At 41.5% G+C, this 13435-nt stretch overlaps 1 protein-coding gene across 2 annotated transcripts in view; it reads right to left on the bottom strand.

The window, feature by feature from the left end:
• The window catches only part of LOC110536079 (inositol polyphosphate 5-phosphatase K), a 45476-nt gene that overhangs the window by 28053 nt on the left and 3988 nt on the right, over positions 1–13435 (bottom strand). Inside the window, exon 1 of one of the 2 annotated variants that reach the window (XM_021621619.2) lies at positions 5272–5838. The exons of the other annotated variant lie outside the window; for it this stretch is intronic. The gene's annotated coding sequence lies outside the window, so the exon portion shown is untranslated. Of the gene's footprint in view, positions 1–5271; positions 5839–13435 lie in introns of those variants that run through there. 2 annotated transcript variants of the gene reach the window in all.

Here is a 13435-nt window from a genome sequence, read left to right as displayed (position 1 = left end):
CCCAAGTGTTCCGTCCTGCCCGCTGCTATCTTTTTAATGAGAAATGTGAAATCCCTTCAAAAGACCTTGCCAGAGGATGCTACAACACAACATGCTTTCGGGTTTGTGTGAGTGGATGAGTGCGAAGAGGGGTGACTTCATAATCTCGACACTGACTGAACTGTGGGACCAACAGCCTACAATTTAACCGGTGGGCCTGTGGTTACAGGATATAAAAAATATAAAAAAACATTATTTATTATTCTACCCCTTTTTCTCCCCAATTGGTAGTTACAGTCATGTTCCATCGCTGCAACTCCCACTTGAGAGAAGTGAAGGTAGAGAGCACAGACAAGCTGCACTACTTCTTGACACAACGCCCACTTAACCCAGAAGCACCAATGTGTCAGAGGAAGCACCGTACACCTGGCGACCGTGTCAGCGTGCATTGCGCCCAGCCCGCCACAGCAGTCGTTGGTGCGCAATGGGAAAGGAACTTCCCTGCCGGCCAAACCCTCCCCTAACCCAGACTACGCTGGGCCAATTGTGGGCCACCCCAAGGGTCTCCCGGTCACAGCCTGCTGGGACAGAGCCTGGACTCGAACCAGGATGTCTAGTGGCACAGCCTTTAGGCCTTAGACCACTGTCCCACTGTACCACTCAGGAGATCATTTGGGTTCTGTTCTAACAGAAATTAGGACACACTCAAATAATGAATCTCTTTCTCTTTAGGCAAAAAAAAGCACTCTTTGCCTAAGTCGCTATCTTCTGAGGGTTGTTCAGTCAGTGAGCTGCAGAATGAGACCATGAGAGGCCTGTAGGATTGAGAGCTATTGGCAGGAGCTTCAGGGACCCAGCCAAGGAGTCGAACAGGCTGATGATAAGAGACACTAGGGGTGTAAATGTCTGAGAGCAATAAGATCCAGTACAATAACCATATTCATGGTATAGAAATGCAAATAGATTATTTGAATTGCAGATGTCTTTGTGAAGTTATGATATAAACTGCTCAAAAAAATAAAGGGATCACTAAAATAACACATCCTAGATCTGAATGAATTAAATATTCTATAAATACTTTTTTCTTTACATAGTTGAATGTGCTGACAACAAAATCACACAAAAATGATCAATGGAAATCAAATTTATCAACCCATGGAGGTCTGGATTTGGAGTCACACTCAAAATTAAAGTGGAAAACTACACTACAGGCTGATCCAACTTTGATGTAATGTCCTTAAAACAAGTCAAAATGAGGCGCTGTAGTGTGTGTGGCCTCCACGTGCCTGTATAAAGCACTAAATCAACTGTAAATTTTGGTGTTCCTCAAGGTTCCGTTTTAGGACCACTATTGTTTTCGCTATATAGTTTACCTCTTGGGGATGTCATTCGAAAACATAATGTTAACTTTCACTGCTATGCGGATGACACGCAGCTGTACATTTCAATGAAACATGGTGAAGCCCCAAAATTGCCCTCGCTAGAAGCAAGTGTTTCAGACATAAGGAAGTGGATGGCTGCAAACTTTCTACTTTTAAACTCGGACAAAACACTGGGAAACTCTTTCCACTGGGATTCTCTGCCTCTAAGCCTATTACAGGGGCTGAGTCACTGGCTTACTAGGGTTCTTTCATACCGTCCCTAGAAGGGGTGCCGTACTTCAGTGGGTTGAGTCACTGATGTGATCTTCCTGTCTGGGTTGGCGCCCCACCCTTGGGTTGTGCCGTGGCGGAGATCTTTGTGGGCTATACTCGGCCTTGTCTCAGGATGGTAAGTTGGTGGTTGAAGATATCCCTCTAGTGGTGTGGGGGCTGTGCTTTGGCAAAGTGGGTGGGGTTATATCCTTCCTGTTTGGCCCTGTCCGGGGGTGTCATCGGATGGGGCCACAGTGTCTCCTGACCCTTCCTGTCTCAGCCTCCAGTATTTATGCTGCAGTAGTTTATGTGTCGGGGGGCTAGGGTCAGTTTGTTATATCTGGAGTACTTCTGTCCTATCCGGTGTCCTGTGTGAATTTAAGTATGCTCTCTCTAATTCTCTCTTTCTCTCTTTCTTTCTCTCTCTCGGAGGACCTGAGCCCTAGGACCATGCCTCAGGACTACCTGACATGATGACTCCTTGCTGTCCCCAGTCCACCTGGCCGTGCTGCTGCTCCAGTTTCAACTGTTCTGCGTGTGATTATTATTATTTGACCATGCTGGTCATTTATGAACATTTGAACATCTTGGCCATGTTCTGTTATAAGCTCCACCCGGCACAGCCAGAAGAGGACTGGCCACTCCACATAGCCTGGTTCCTCTCTAGGTTTCTTCCTAGGTTTTGGCCTTTCTAGGGAGTTGTTCCTAGCCACCGTGCTTCTACACCGGCATTGCTTGCTGTTTGGGGTTTTAGGCCGGGTTACTGTACAGCACTTTGAGATATCAGCTGATGTACGAAGGGCTATATAACTACATTTGATTTGATTTGATTTGTATGACCTCCCTACAACGCCTGGGCATGCTCCTGATGAGGTGGCGGATGGTCTCCTGAGGGATCTCCTCCCAAACATGGACTAAAGCATCCGCAACTCCTGGACAGTCTGTGGTGCAACAGATATCGTGGCGTTGGTGGATGGAGCGAGACATGATGTCCCAGATGTGCTCAATTGGATTCAGGTCTGGGGAACGGGCGGGCCAGTCCATAGCATCAATGCCTTCCTCTTGCAGGAACTGCAGACACACTCCAGCCACATGAGGTCTAGCATTGTCTTGCATTAGGAGGAACCCAGGGCCAACCGCACCAGCATATGTTCTCACAAGGGGTCTGAGGATCTCATCTGGGTAGCTAATGGCAGTCAGGCTACCTCTGGCGAGCACATGGAGGGCTGTGCGGCCCCCCAAAGAAATGCCACCCCACACCATGACTGACCCACCGCCAAACCGGTCATGCTGGAGGATGTTGCAGGCAGCAGAACGTTCTCCACGGCGTCTCCAGACTGTCACGTCTGTCACATGTGCTCAGTGTGAACCTGCTTTCATCTGTGAAGAGCACAGGGCGCCAATTTGCCAATCTTGGTGTTCTCTGGCAAATGCCAAACGTTCTGCACGGTGTTGGGCTGTAAGCACAACCCCCACCTGTGGACGTCGGGCTCTCATACCACCCTCATGGAGTCTGTTTCTGACTGTTTGAGCAGACACATGCACATTTGTGGCCTGCTGGAGGTCATTTTGCAGGGCTCTGGCAGTGCTCCTCCTGCTCCTACTTGCACAAAGGCGGAGGTAGCGGTCCTGCTGCTGGGTTGTTGCCCTCCTACGGCCTCCTCCACATCTCCTGATGTACTGGCCTGTCTCCTGGTAGCGCCTCCATGCTCTGGACACTACGCTGACAGACACAGCAAACCTTGCCACAGCTCGCATTGATGTGCCATCCTGGATGAGCTGCACTACCTGAGCCACTTGTGTGGGTTGTAGACTCCGTCTCATGCTACCACTAGAGTGAAAGCACCGCCAGCATTCAAAAGTGGCCAAAACATCAGCCAGGAAGCATAGGAATTGAGAAGTGGTCTGTGGTCACCACCTGCAGAACCACTCCTTTATTGGGGGTGTCTTGCTAATTGCCTATCATTTCCACCTGTTGTCTATTCCATTTTCACAACAGCATGTGAAATTTATTGTCAATCAGTGTTGCTTCCTAAGTGGACAGTTTGATTTCACAGAAGTGTGATTGACTTGGAGTTACATTGTGTTGTTTAAGTGTTTATTTTTTTGAGCAGTGTATATATATATATATATAAAAAAGATGCTCTTATAACAACACAATGACATATACATGGATTATTATCACTTCAAAATATAGTGAATTTATCCATTTTTTAGCATCAAAACTAACATTATGTCTGCAGGAAACCACATCAATCTGTGGTCAATACTTATTTTTGTATCCATCTAATGTGAAACATTTCTGTGAGTTCACCAGTTTATCATGCCAGAGGGCATAGGCCAAACTAATAGAATTGCAATAACCAGGCTTTGCAATGTGTTTTTCTGCCAGAGAGGAAAAATGTCCAACTAAAATCTACAGCAAGTATAGTTGAAATATAGTTATAGTAGTAGTATAGTTGAAATGACCAAATAGACCAAACTGAATGAAAAAAAGCCATTCTGAGACGAGATCATATCTTCAGTCTTATGTGCTTTAGCATATCACAGATATCTTGGCAAGTTACCTTGTGTATACAACATCCATTGGTACTAATGTTTTAAATTAAGTGACTGACTGAAGAGATGTAAATGTGTAAATGGATTTATTCAGGAATCCAATCAACCAATGACTGAATGAAGCCAGTCGCTTGTGTGGCCTAATTCTGCTCCTATTTCAAGGCCATTCTGAGAGAAAAAAGGTTGGTTTAATTTGGTGTCTCAGTCTCAGATCTTATCTCAGAGCATGTGTGTGTGTGTGTGTGTGTTAAAGAGATAATGATAGAGAGAGGGCATCTGTGTGTCTTCAATGTGTGTGACAACATGATCGTAAATAATGACCAGAATATGGGTTTAGTGCCTATTTCAATCAAAAGAGTTACGCCATGTTAATTAGTACAAATGTGTACAAACACTGATGCATGGTGGAACACCAGTCTAGTTGCACAAATTCGTTTTCCACCCCACATAACAATGCCCTAGGAGGTTTTCATTATGATACAATCACCCTGCAAACTACTTACTGACTTCTCATCTACCCACATGTGTTCAGTGGTTATATTCCTATATCTGAACCCCAACCTCTCTCTTCCCTTCCTGAAACTGTAACTCAATCAGAGCAAACTGTAACATGATAGAGAAGCAGAGTATGGATGGATGCCATGCTTTCATACAGTGGCATATGGGTAAATACAATGGGAGCACTATAATACATACAATTCATATTAGCATAACATGATTTGTACCAACAACCCATGGTGCTTTGCACTGCTTTTCTGAGTAAGACAACTCAAACTGATAATCAGCTGATGTAAGAAGGGCTTTATAAATACATTTGATTTGATAATGTAAACAAGAACACTGACAGGGTTTGTTCAGATTGCATGTCACCACCGAGTGGGCAAGCTTTTGTTTTGACTGCTTGTTGTGATCATGTTTATTCAATGTAATAACTCTGTGACAATCAAAGGACACCAGATTATATACATAAAATCATCAGAAATTATGATCAGGATTCGATTCAGTGTTGCGCTCAGGTCGCCTACATTGGCAGCGTCATGCAACGACATGTCTTTACAATAAGTACAGTAGTTAATATGTTATTACATAACTACATCACCTGTTCAGTAAAGATTAGAGATGAAATGTTGTCAGACGCCGAATGAAGACTTGGTTAGTTGAGTATAGTCTGATGCTTGTTCGGCGCCTACCTCTCCCGAGGATGAATAGTTCTGGGCTATTATTGTGTTTAAGGCTTGTCAGAGGGTGAGGTTTAAATAGCTTTTCCCTGTTACGATACTTTTATAATGTCAGACCTGCCTGTTCTTCAAATATAACTATCGGCATCCAAGCGCGTTCCACACTGGCGATGTCAGAGTGGAGGACAGGTACGCTGCCAAGTGAGGTGCTTCGAGCTTTCAGGCTCACCGGAGGAAAATACATTTCATAAACAAACATTCATATTCACCCGTTGCGCTTGTTAGCTTCTGAATGATAAAACAACCTTTTCACGGCGAATGCAAATGCTGCTTCGATTAAACCGACGTGGCTTGGACTGTTTGGTAGCCTATGCCCTTCAAATTGTGAACACTCATTCGGTCGGTTCTGTACGTGAACGTCCACTCTATGAATACACAACGTTCTTTTGATGATGAGTAGTTACGCCTCGATCTCACTGTCAGTGTCAGCGAGCAGACAGCCTACAGTAGACTATATATATTGGAGCTTTACCGCCGCACAGTGGTTAGATTTGTGGACTGGCCGTTTACAGAAATGGAACTGTGAAGGTTGCTCAATGTCGCGCAATTTGGCGAGGTGGAACGTGCATCTTTGCGCGGTTTTCCAATCTTTCATGAACATTAACAGTAGAATAAATGTGCCTCAATACTTCTTATTGACCATTTATTACAATCAGTCCTATCCGTGCCATGGGTGCCCTAGCTATGCTATACCCGCACAGGCGCCTGTATAGGCTACCTACCTAATGGGAAGCAGTGTTTCATCGTGCGGTGCCGCCCCCTGTGTACATGGGCCGTAAGCTATAGGCGCCCAATACACCTGCATCCCTTACCGACTCCAGGGGAGCGCGCCCCTCCACATTTAAACGTTATATTGTTACTTCAGGAGTCATCCTAGGTTTTTACTGTCTGATGTGGCCTATTATTTATCAATGGTCCACTACTTGTGTTTCTAAGGGTTTCTCAGTTAGGCTACCAGAGGCAGTATCCTAGTTACATTCATTAAAAGGTTTACCCACTATCTGTATGTATGAGCACTGTGTATTTCCTCTGACAAATAGCTATTAAGCACTGAGCTAAAATGACACAAAATAAACTCTAGGTTTAAGATAAACCTTTATAAAACAGAATCCTAACATCAGCATCACCATTAATGAAATTATCACTCTTAATGAGCTGTACTGAACAAAAATATAAATGCAACATGTAACAATTTCAAAGATTTTACTCAGTTATGGTTCATATATGAAACCAGTCAATTGAAATAAATAAATTAGGCCCTAATATTTGGATTTCACATGGCTGGAATACAGATATGCATCTGTTGGTCACTGATACCTTAAAAAAACATGGGCCTCACAATGGGCCTCAGGATCTCATTATGGTATTTCTGTGCATTTAAATTGCCATCGATAAAATGCAATTGTGTTCATTGTCCATAGCTTATATCTGCCCATGCCATAACCCCACCTCTACCATGGGGAACTCTGTTCACAATGTTGACATCAGAAAAAACGCTTGCCCACACAACGGCATACATGTGGTCTGCGGTTGTGAGGCTGGTTGGACATACTGCTAAATTCTCTAAAACAATGTTGGTAGAGAAATTAACATTCAATTCTCTGGCACATTTTAGAGTGGCCTTTTATTGTCCCCAGCACAAGGTGCACCTGTGTAATGATCATGCTGTTTAATCAGCTTCTTCATATACCACACCTGTCAGGTGGATGGATTATCTTGGCATAGGGGAAATGCTCACTAACAGGGATGTAAACAAATTTGTGCTCACAATTTGAGAGGAATATGATTTTTGTGCAAATGGCAAATTTCTGGAATCTTTTATTTCACCTCTTGAAACATTGGACCAACACTTTACATGTTGCATTCATATTTTTGTTCAGTATATAAACCCACAATGGATAGCCCTATCCATATCCTCTCTTCTCTTCTCATATCATATCATGCCTTTAATCTGTAGCAAAAGAGTTAAAATTGGCGGAAGAATCTTCTAGACAGGAAGACCAAATAAGGCAAGGGAAACAACCTACAGAGGAGGTTGTGGTATTTGACAAACAATGGGTAGAGCTCATGTCGGAACTTGGTTTATGATAAAATAACTTGTATGTCCTAAACCACATGGACAAAATGTGGCTTGCCTTAGATACAATTGTGTGTCTCAATCACATATTGAAAATGTTAAAGAGTAAAATGCAATTGTATATAAGGGGCTGAGAGTCAGAAGCAAAGTGTAATCAAATCTACAGACAGAGCTACTGCACTGCAACCTAGCCAATTCTCTTAGAGCACCTATTGGGACTGTGTAAGTGAGATCGGTTATTACTGAACCAATTCTGAACTAAAATCTACTTGGTAAACCTGTGATTATAATACCTCTGGTTACTGAAAGCTCGAGCTCTTCACAAAGTAGACCCTGACACGGTCTCCACTGAGCGGAATAGCCAGTACTGAACAAGTATTGTTTCAATCTCAGTTCAAGAATTTTGGATTCGGGAATTGTTGGTAATACAACTCACTATAGTATAAGCGATAGGGTTCCTACAAAGGGACATAGTTGATACCTAAATTCAGAAAGACCTCTGACCAAGCCGGTTTATACGCTCTACTCTACCGACCTGGTAAATATACTTGCACGTAGACACGTTATAAACTGATATAGGGTTAGTGACTCCCCATCCCGCATGCGGGAGCGTAATCATCGACTGACACTAATTAGCATAACGCAACGGACATAAATATTCCTAGAAAATATTTGCATTCATGAAAATCCCAAATGAAATATATTGAGGCACAGCTTAGTCTTTTGTTAATCACCAAAGCTAGACAAGCATTTGTGTAAGTTTATCGATAGCCTAGCATAGCATTTTGTCCAGCTAGCAGCAGGTAACTTGGTCACGGAAATCAGAAAAGCAATCAAATTAAATCGTTTACCTTTGATGAGCTTCGGATGTTTTCACTCACGAGACTCCCAGTTAGATAGCAAATGTTCCTTTTTTCCAAAAATATTATTTTTGTAGGCAAAATAGCTCCTTTGTTCTTCACGTTTGGCGGAGAAATCGCCCGGAAATTGCAGTCACTGAAAACTCAGAAAAATATTCCAAATTAGCTCCATAATATCGACAGAAACATGGCAAACGTTGTTTATAATCAATCCTCAAGGTGTTCTTCAAATATCTATTCGATAATATATCCACCGGGACAATTAGTTTATCAGTAGGACCGATTGGAATAATGGCTACCTCTGTATTTTACGCGAGAGTCACTCTGGGAGCCATCAGGTGACCACTTGCGCAATGTAGCCGCTTACGGGTATTCTTCAACATAAATGCGTAAAACTGCGTCACAATGCTGTAGACACCTTCGGGAATACAGAGAAAGAGTAATCTGGCTGATAGCCAATAGGGACACATTGGAATGCAGCGCTTTCAAAACATGAGGCACTTCCGGATTGGATTTTTCTAAGGCTTTCGCCTGCAACATCAGTTCTGTTATACTCACAGACAATATTTTTACAGTTTTGGAAACTTTAGAGTGTTTTCTATCCTAAACTGTCAATTATATGCATATTCTAGCATCTTGTCCTGACAACATATCCTGTTTACTACGGGAACGTTATTTTTCCAAAAATTAAAATACTGCCCCCTAGTCACAAAAGGTTTTAAGTTAGGAATTTATTGTTACGGGATAAAAAGTGTATGTGAATTGCTGTGTTGATGCTTGATGATTGAATACAAATAAATGTGCATTTTGACTCTTAATTGTTAAGCGATATGCTAAACTATAACTAAGACTTGTTGAGTACAGTTATTACAAAGGGGTTCATTTATTATAGTCTCCTACAGAGGAAGGAGAGGGACGCCCTGGTCGAACCAGACCAGCTATATATATACGTTACCAAAGGTAGAGAATCTAGAGGCAACTTGAGTACTTATACCTGGAAACAGTTCTTATTGCTTATCCAAGTCTCACACCTAAACCGGACAACGAGCAGACAAGGAATCGGATCAAAAGAAACTGGGGTAGGTTCGGCTATACCCCCGTTACCTGACAAACCAGGTAAACAAAACTCAAGACCCTCAAGTGACCAACCACCGGAGTGTCGACCCCCAACCGTGACAAATCTCATATGATTGTATGTACCTGACAAACATCCTCCTTGGGTAGCTGGCTCATTCTGAAACTGTGATTGACAGCACCAAAGTTACCTAAGCAACATCCCAGGGTTCCTGTAGCCCATTTTGGACCTACTGTATGACCTCCTGAATGACAGTGTAAAACTTCTGTAAAACTTCAAATGTTAGTGAAATTCCCCCACTGATTGTTGTGGATGGGAATGGGTCTGGGTCAGTTCCACATAGTACTTGTTTGCTTGAAATAGTGTCTGCAGTTAACAAGGATCTTGTGATGAAATTATAATGTGTTGACCTCAGTGGAGGCTGTTGAGGGGAGGCCTGCTCATAATAATTGCTAGAACGGAGCAGATGGAATGGCATTAAACCGATGGAAACCATGTGATTGATGTATTTGAGATCATTCCACCTTTTCCGCTCCAGCTGTTACCACGAGCCCGTCTTCCCCAATTAATGTGCCACCAATCTCCTGTGGTTGTCCTTTCCTAAAATTAGAACAAACACAGTTTCAGTGAACCAATCTCGCTCTCAACCACAGCATGCGACAATAACACCATCTTATGACAACATAGAGCCCAACACTAAGAGCCCAACACTGGCATGACTGCCATTGCAAAATGAAAAACCTCAGCAACAATGCTAAAATGTTGGAACCAAAAGCCTATGTTGCCATCAGAGCATATGAGCAGAGTTTAGTGGTTAGGTGCGGCGCTCCATGTCTTTTCCTGCTGCTCCACTAAAATCACTCCGCAATCACAGGAAAAAAACTGCTACTCCAAATTCGCTCCATTCATTAACCGACACCCATCAATTTTTGTGACTACCTAGACCAACCAATTGGTTTTTAAGTACTCAAACCAAACCATACGGATTTGAATGAAAATGATTTTAATTAACATGAAAAAAGTGAATGTAAGAAGCAAACATAATTTCAAATAGGCTAGGGTACTACGGGGTAACTAGCCACCCCCTAAGAACAATGTCTAATTGCTGACACATGGTATGTGGATGAATATCATCCGTAGGCAAACAAACTATAAAGGGAAATAAATGGCTACAGTTGACACTTTTTTTGTTATTTCATGAAATGTTGTTTTTAGAAAAGGGGCTTTTTTTTTAAGTACCGAGGTAACACACACGGGGGTGCCAGTTACCCCGTAGAAGATTATGGCATACTGTAGGGTTTCACACAAGTGTGTTAAAATCAAATTAATCTGTTTTATTTAGAAATGCTTTAGTAAGTAATACTAAGCTAAGCCTAGTTGTCTTATTTTAATTATTTTAATAAAATATGGGGGGAAATGGTGTCGCACATGTTACTATTAATATCTGTACTATGAGGAGATTTAATGTAAAGTCCCTCTTTTTATCTCACCTGCACATTAATTTACCTTGTTCTCTCTTTGTTGTTCTTTTTCCATACAATCCATTATGTACAATTGTACCAAATATGATTTGAATAATGCAAGATTTTAAATCCCAGCACTTTAAAATGACATTCAGGAGCAAAAGGTTTTCAATAGTTGTTTTTAATTAATAAAATAATGGAATATAACTAATAACATGAAATAACATTGGAATATAACATTTAACAACAATAACTCATAACTCAGTAAAATTGGAGCACAACTCATGTGCCCCCCTTCTGCACTACTCACTCCTAATCCAGCCCCCACCTGTGACTAAAAACAGCGGGAGAGATGCCAACTGAAAAGCTGTCTCTTAAAAATGTAGCTAGCCATCTAGCTATATGACATAAAATGCTGTGTGAAATAGCTAAAAGGCTAAAAAAGTAGCATTAACTGTAAAGCTATCAGGCACTAGTGGAAACATTTACAACTGCAATTAAGTTACGTTATCTTTTTTAATGTATTTTACCTCAGACGATCTGGTAGTAATGTTGCTAGCTAGCCCTCCTATCAGCTTATGCTAACTAGCTAGATGGCTAGCATTTACTGCTAGTGAAGTTGCTAGCTAGCAAGTTAGCATAAACTAGCACTAACCAGGCTAGTCATTGTCTAAATGTCATGGAGAAACACATTCATAACCATGAAGGGGTAACTAGTCCCCAGGGGCCAGTTACCCCTGGGGGCTAGTTACCCCAGCTGTGTTGGCATCAAAATCTGGGGTGTGAACTACGTTTCTACTCAAGCGTTGATTGACATGGTAATGGCCCAAAAATATTAGAGAAAAGTTGAAAAAACGGACCCCTCTGACGCTGTACGTTAAATTGTGACGTGTCATGACGTAATGTACAGCAAGCATAATGCAATTCATTCTATGTCGTACAGCATCTCTCCACCAGGTGTAGTGCTTCTCTGGCAGATTAAAAACAAGAAAGGGACAGGGACAGGGGGGATACCTAGTCAATTGTACAACTGAATGCATTCATTTTTTGCGTCATCACTTCAAGCCATCATGACTCTCAAAGCCGCAACCTATGAAGGTAACTTTAGCGCCACCCTACAAACGCGATTCAAATTCGACACAAACCTTCAAATAGGTAAATAAATAAACTCTTCATAGTGTTTTATTTACATTTTAGAGGTGGTAAATTGGACAGATCGGGTGAAAAAAGCCATTTCCCACACAGTTTATCTCCCCCTTTCCCTATCACGCAGTAGGTTTCGCTTCCCCACCGGACAGAGCTCATTGCCTTCTTTAATCACGCAGAGATGGGCAGCATAAAGGTCCCATCATGTTTTTGCTGTAAAGGGGAGAAATTGTGCTTTACAATGGTATTCATATTACAGTTGACCTGGAAGTATTACGTTTTTTGGGTGCTAAAATAAGGTCAAGAGCGCGATGTACAAATATGTGTTATACTTTACTCAAAACGTTTCTACATTTTTTGCTCAAAACAAGTGGATTATTTATCTTAAGGCTTTCCTACTTATATATTTAAAACAAATATATAGCTCTAACTTCATTGGAATATATCTAAAACTTTTTCAAAATGTAAAAAAAAAACGTATTCATTTATCATAAAATAATTTAAAAATATCTCCAAAAGTTGTGATCACGCAGAGGAATTTTGTTGTTGCAAGAGCAGCCAGGGAAAGTGTTGGGCAAATAATTTGGTGACATCTTGTGGTCTTAATGAGAATTACGAGGGGAGGCAGTTACCCCAGGCGGCTAGTTACCTCCTAGTACCCTATATGTCATATTAAACAGCATATAAACAGTAAATTGGTCAGGAGAAAATGATTTAGGCTATATTATTTCAAGGCTATAGCCTACAAATAAATAAATTGTGAAGCATTTGTGAGTGCGACACAATAGGCTGGTGGGGACATAAAGCGTACAGCATTTAAACAACATTTTGTTTTATTAAATCATTATAGTCTATAAATTGCGCCTAATAGGCGGTGACTTACTTATAATTAAATGCAAATTAAACGAATAATGACTTATTAGTGTTTTTGAATCCACTTAGAAACAAGAGCCACTGGGACACCCTTTTGGCCACTCTTGGCAGAGATGCATTTTAAAAACAAAATATGTATAGGCCTAAAGGTTTTTAGGCAAAGTAACCCAATCAAAACGGAAAGCTCCTTGAACGTGGCCTATTGGGCCAAATCAATTATGGCCTATTGTATAGATAATAGAACGAAAATGAACGAAACGTTTAAGATATTAGATTTTTAGTTTATAAATACTTTGCTACAATGACACACTTAGTGATCTACCCGCCTAGTTAATTTATTTTAGCATGTGCACGGAGTAAGTACACCATCATGCCTTTGGGATATGTGTCTTTTCAGATTCCACAATGATTCTTTAGTTCTGGGCACTACATCACGGCACTCCCTCTCTTGCTCTTGGTCCTCATCTTTGTTAGTCACCTTGATTTAGCACCTGTGTGTTTTAGCAATTTCTTTATGGAAATATTTAGCGA

This window comes from Oncorhynchus mykiss, chromosome 11 (assembly GCF_013265735.2).
Source record: "Oncorhynchus mykiss isolate Arlee chromosome 11, USDA_OmykA_1.1, whole genome shotgun sequence".
NCBI classification, from domain to species: Eukaryota; Metazoa; Chordata; class Actinopteri; order Salmoniformes; family Salmonidae; genus Oncorhynchus; species Oncorhynchus mykiss.
The sequence above is the reverse complement of the archived record's forward strand: the minus strand, read 5'-3'. Positions and strand labels throughout refer to the sequence as shown.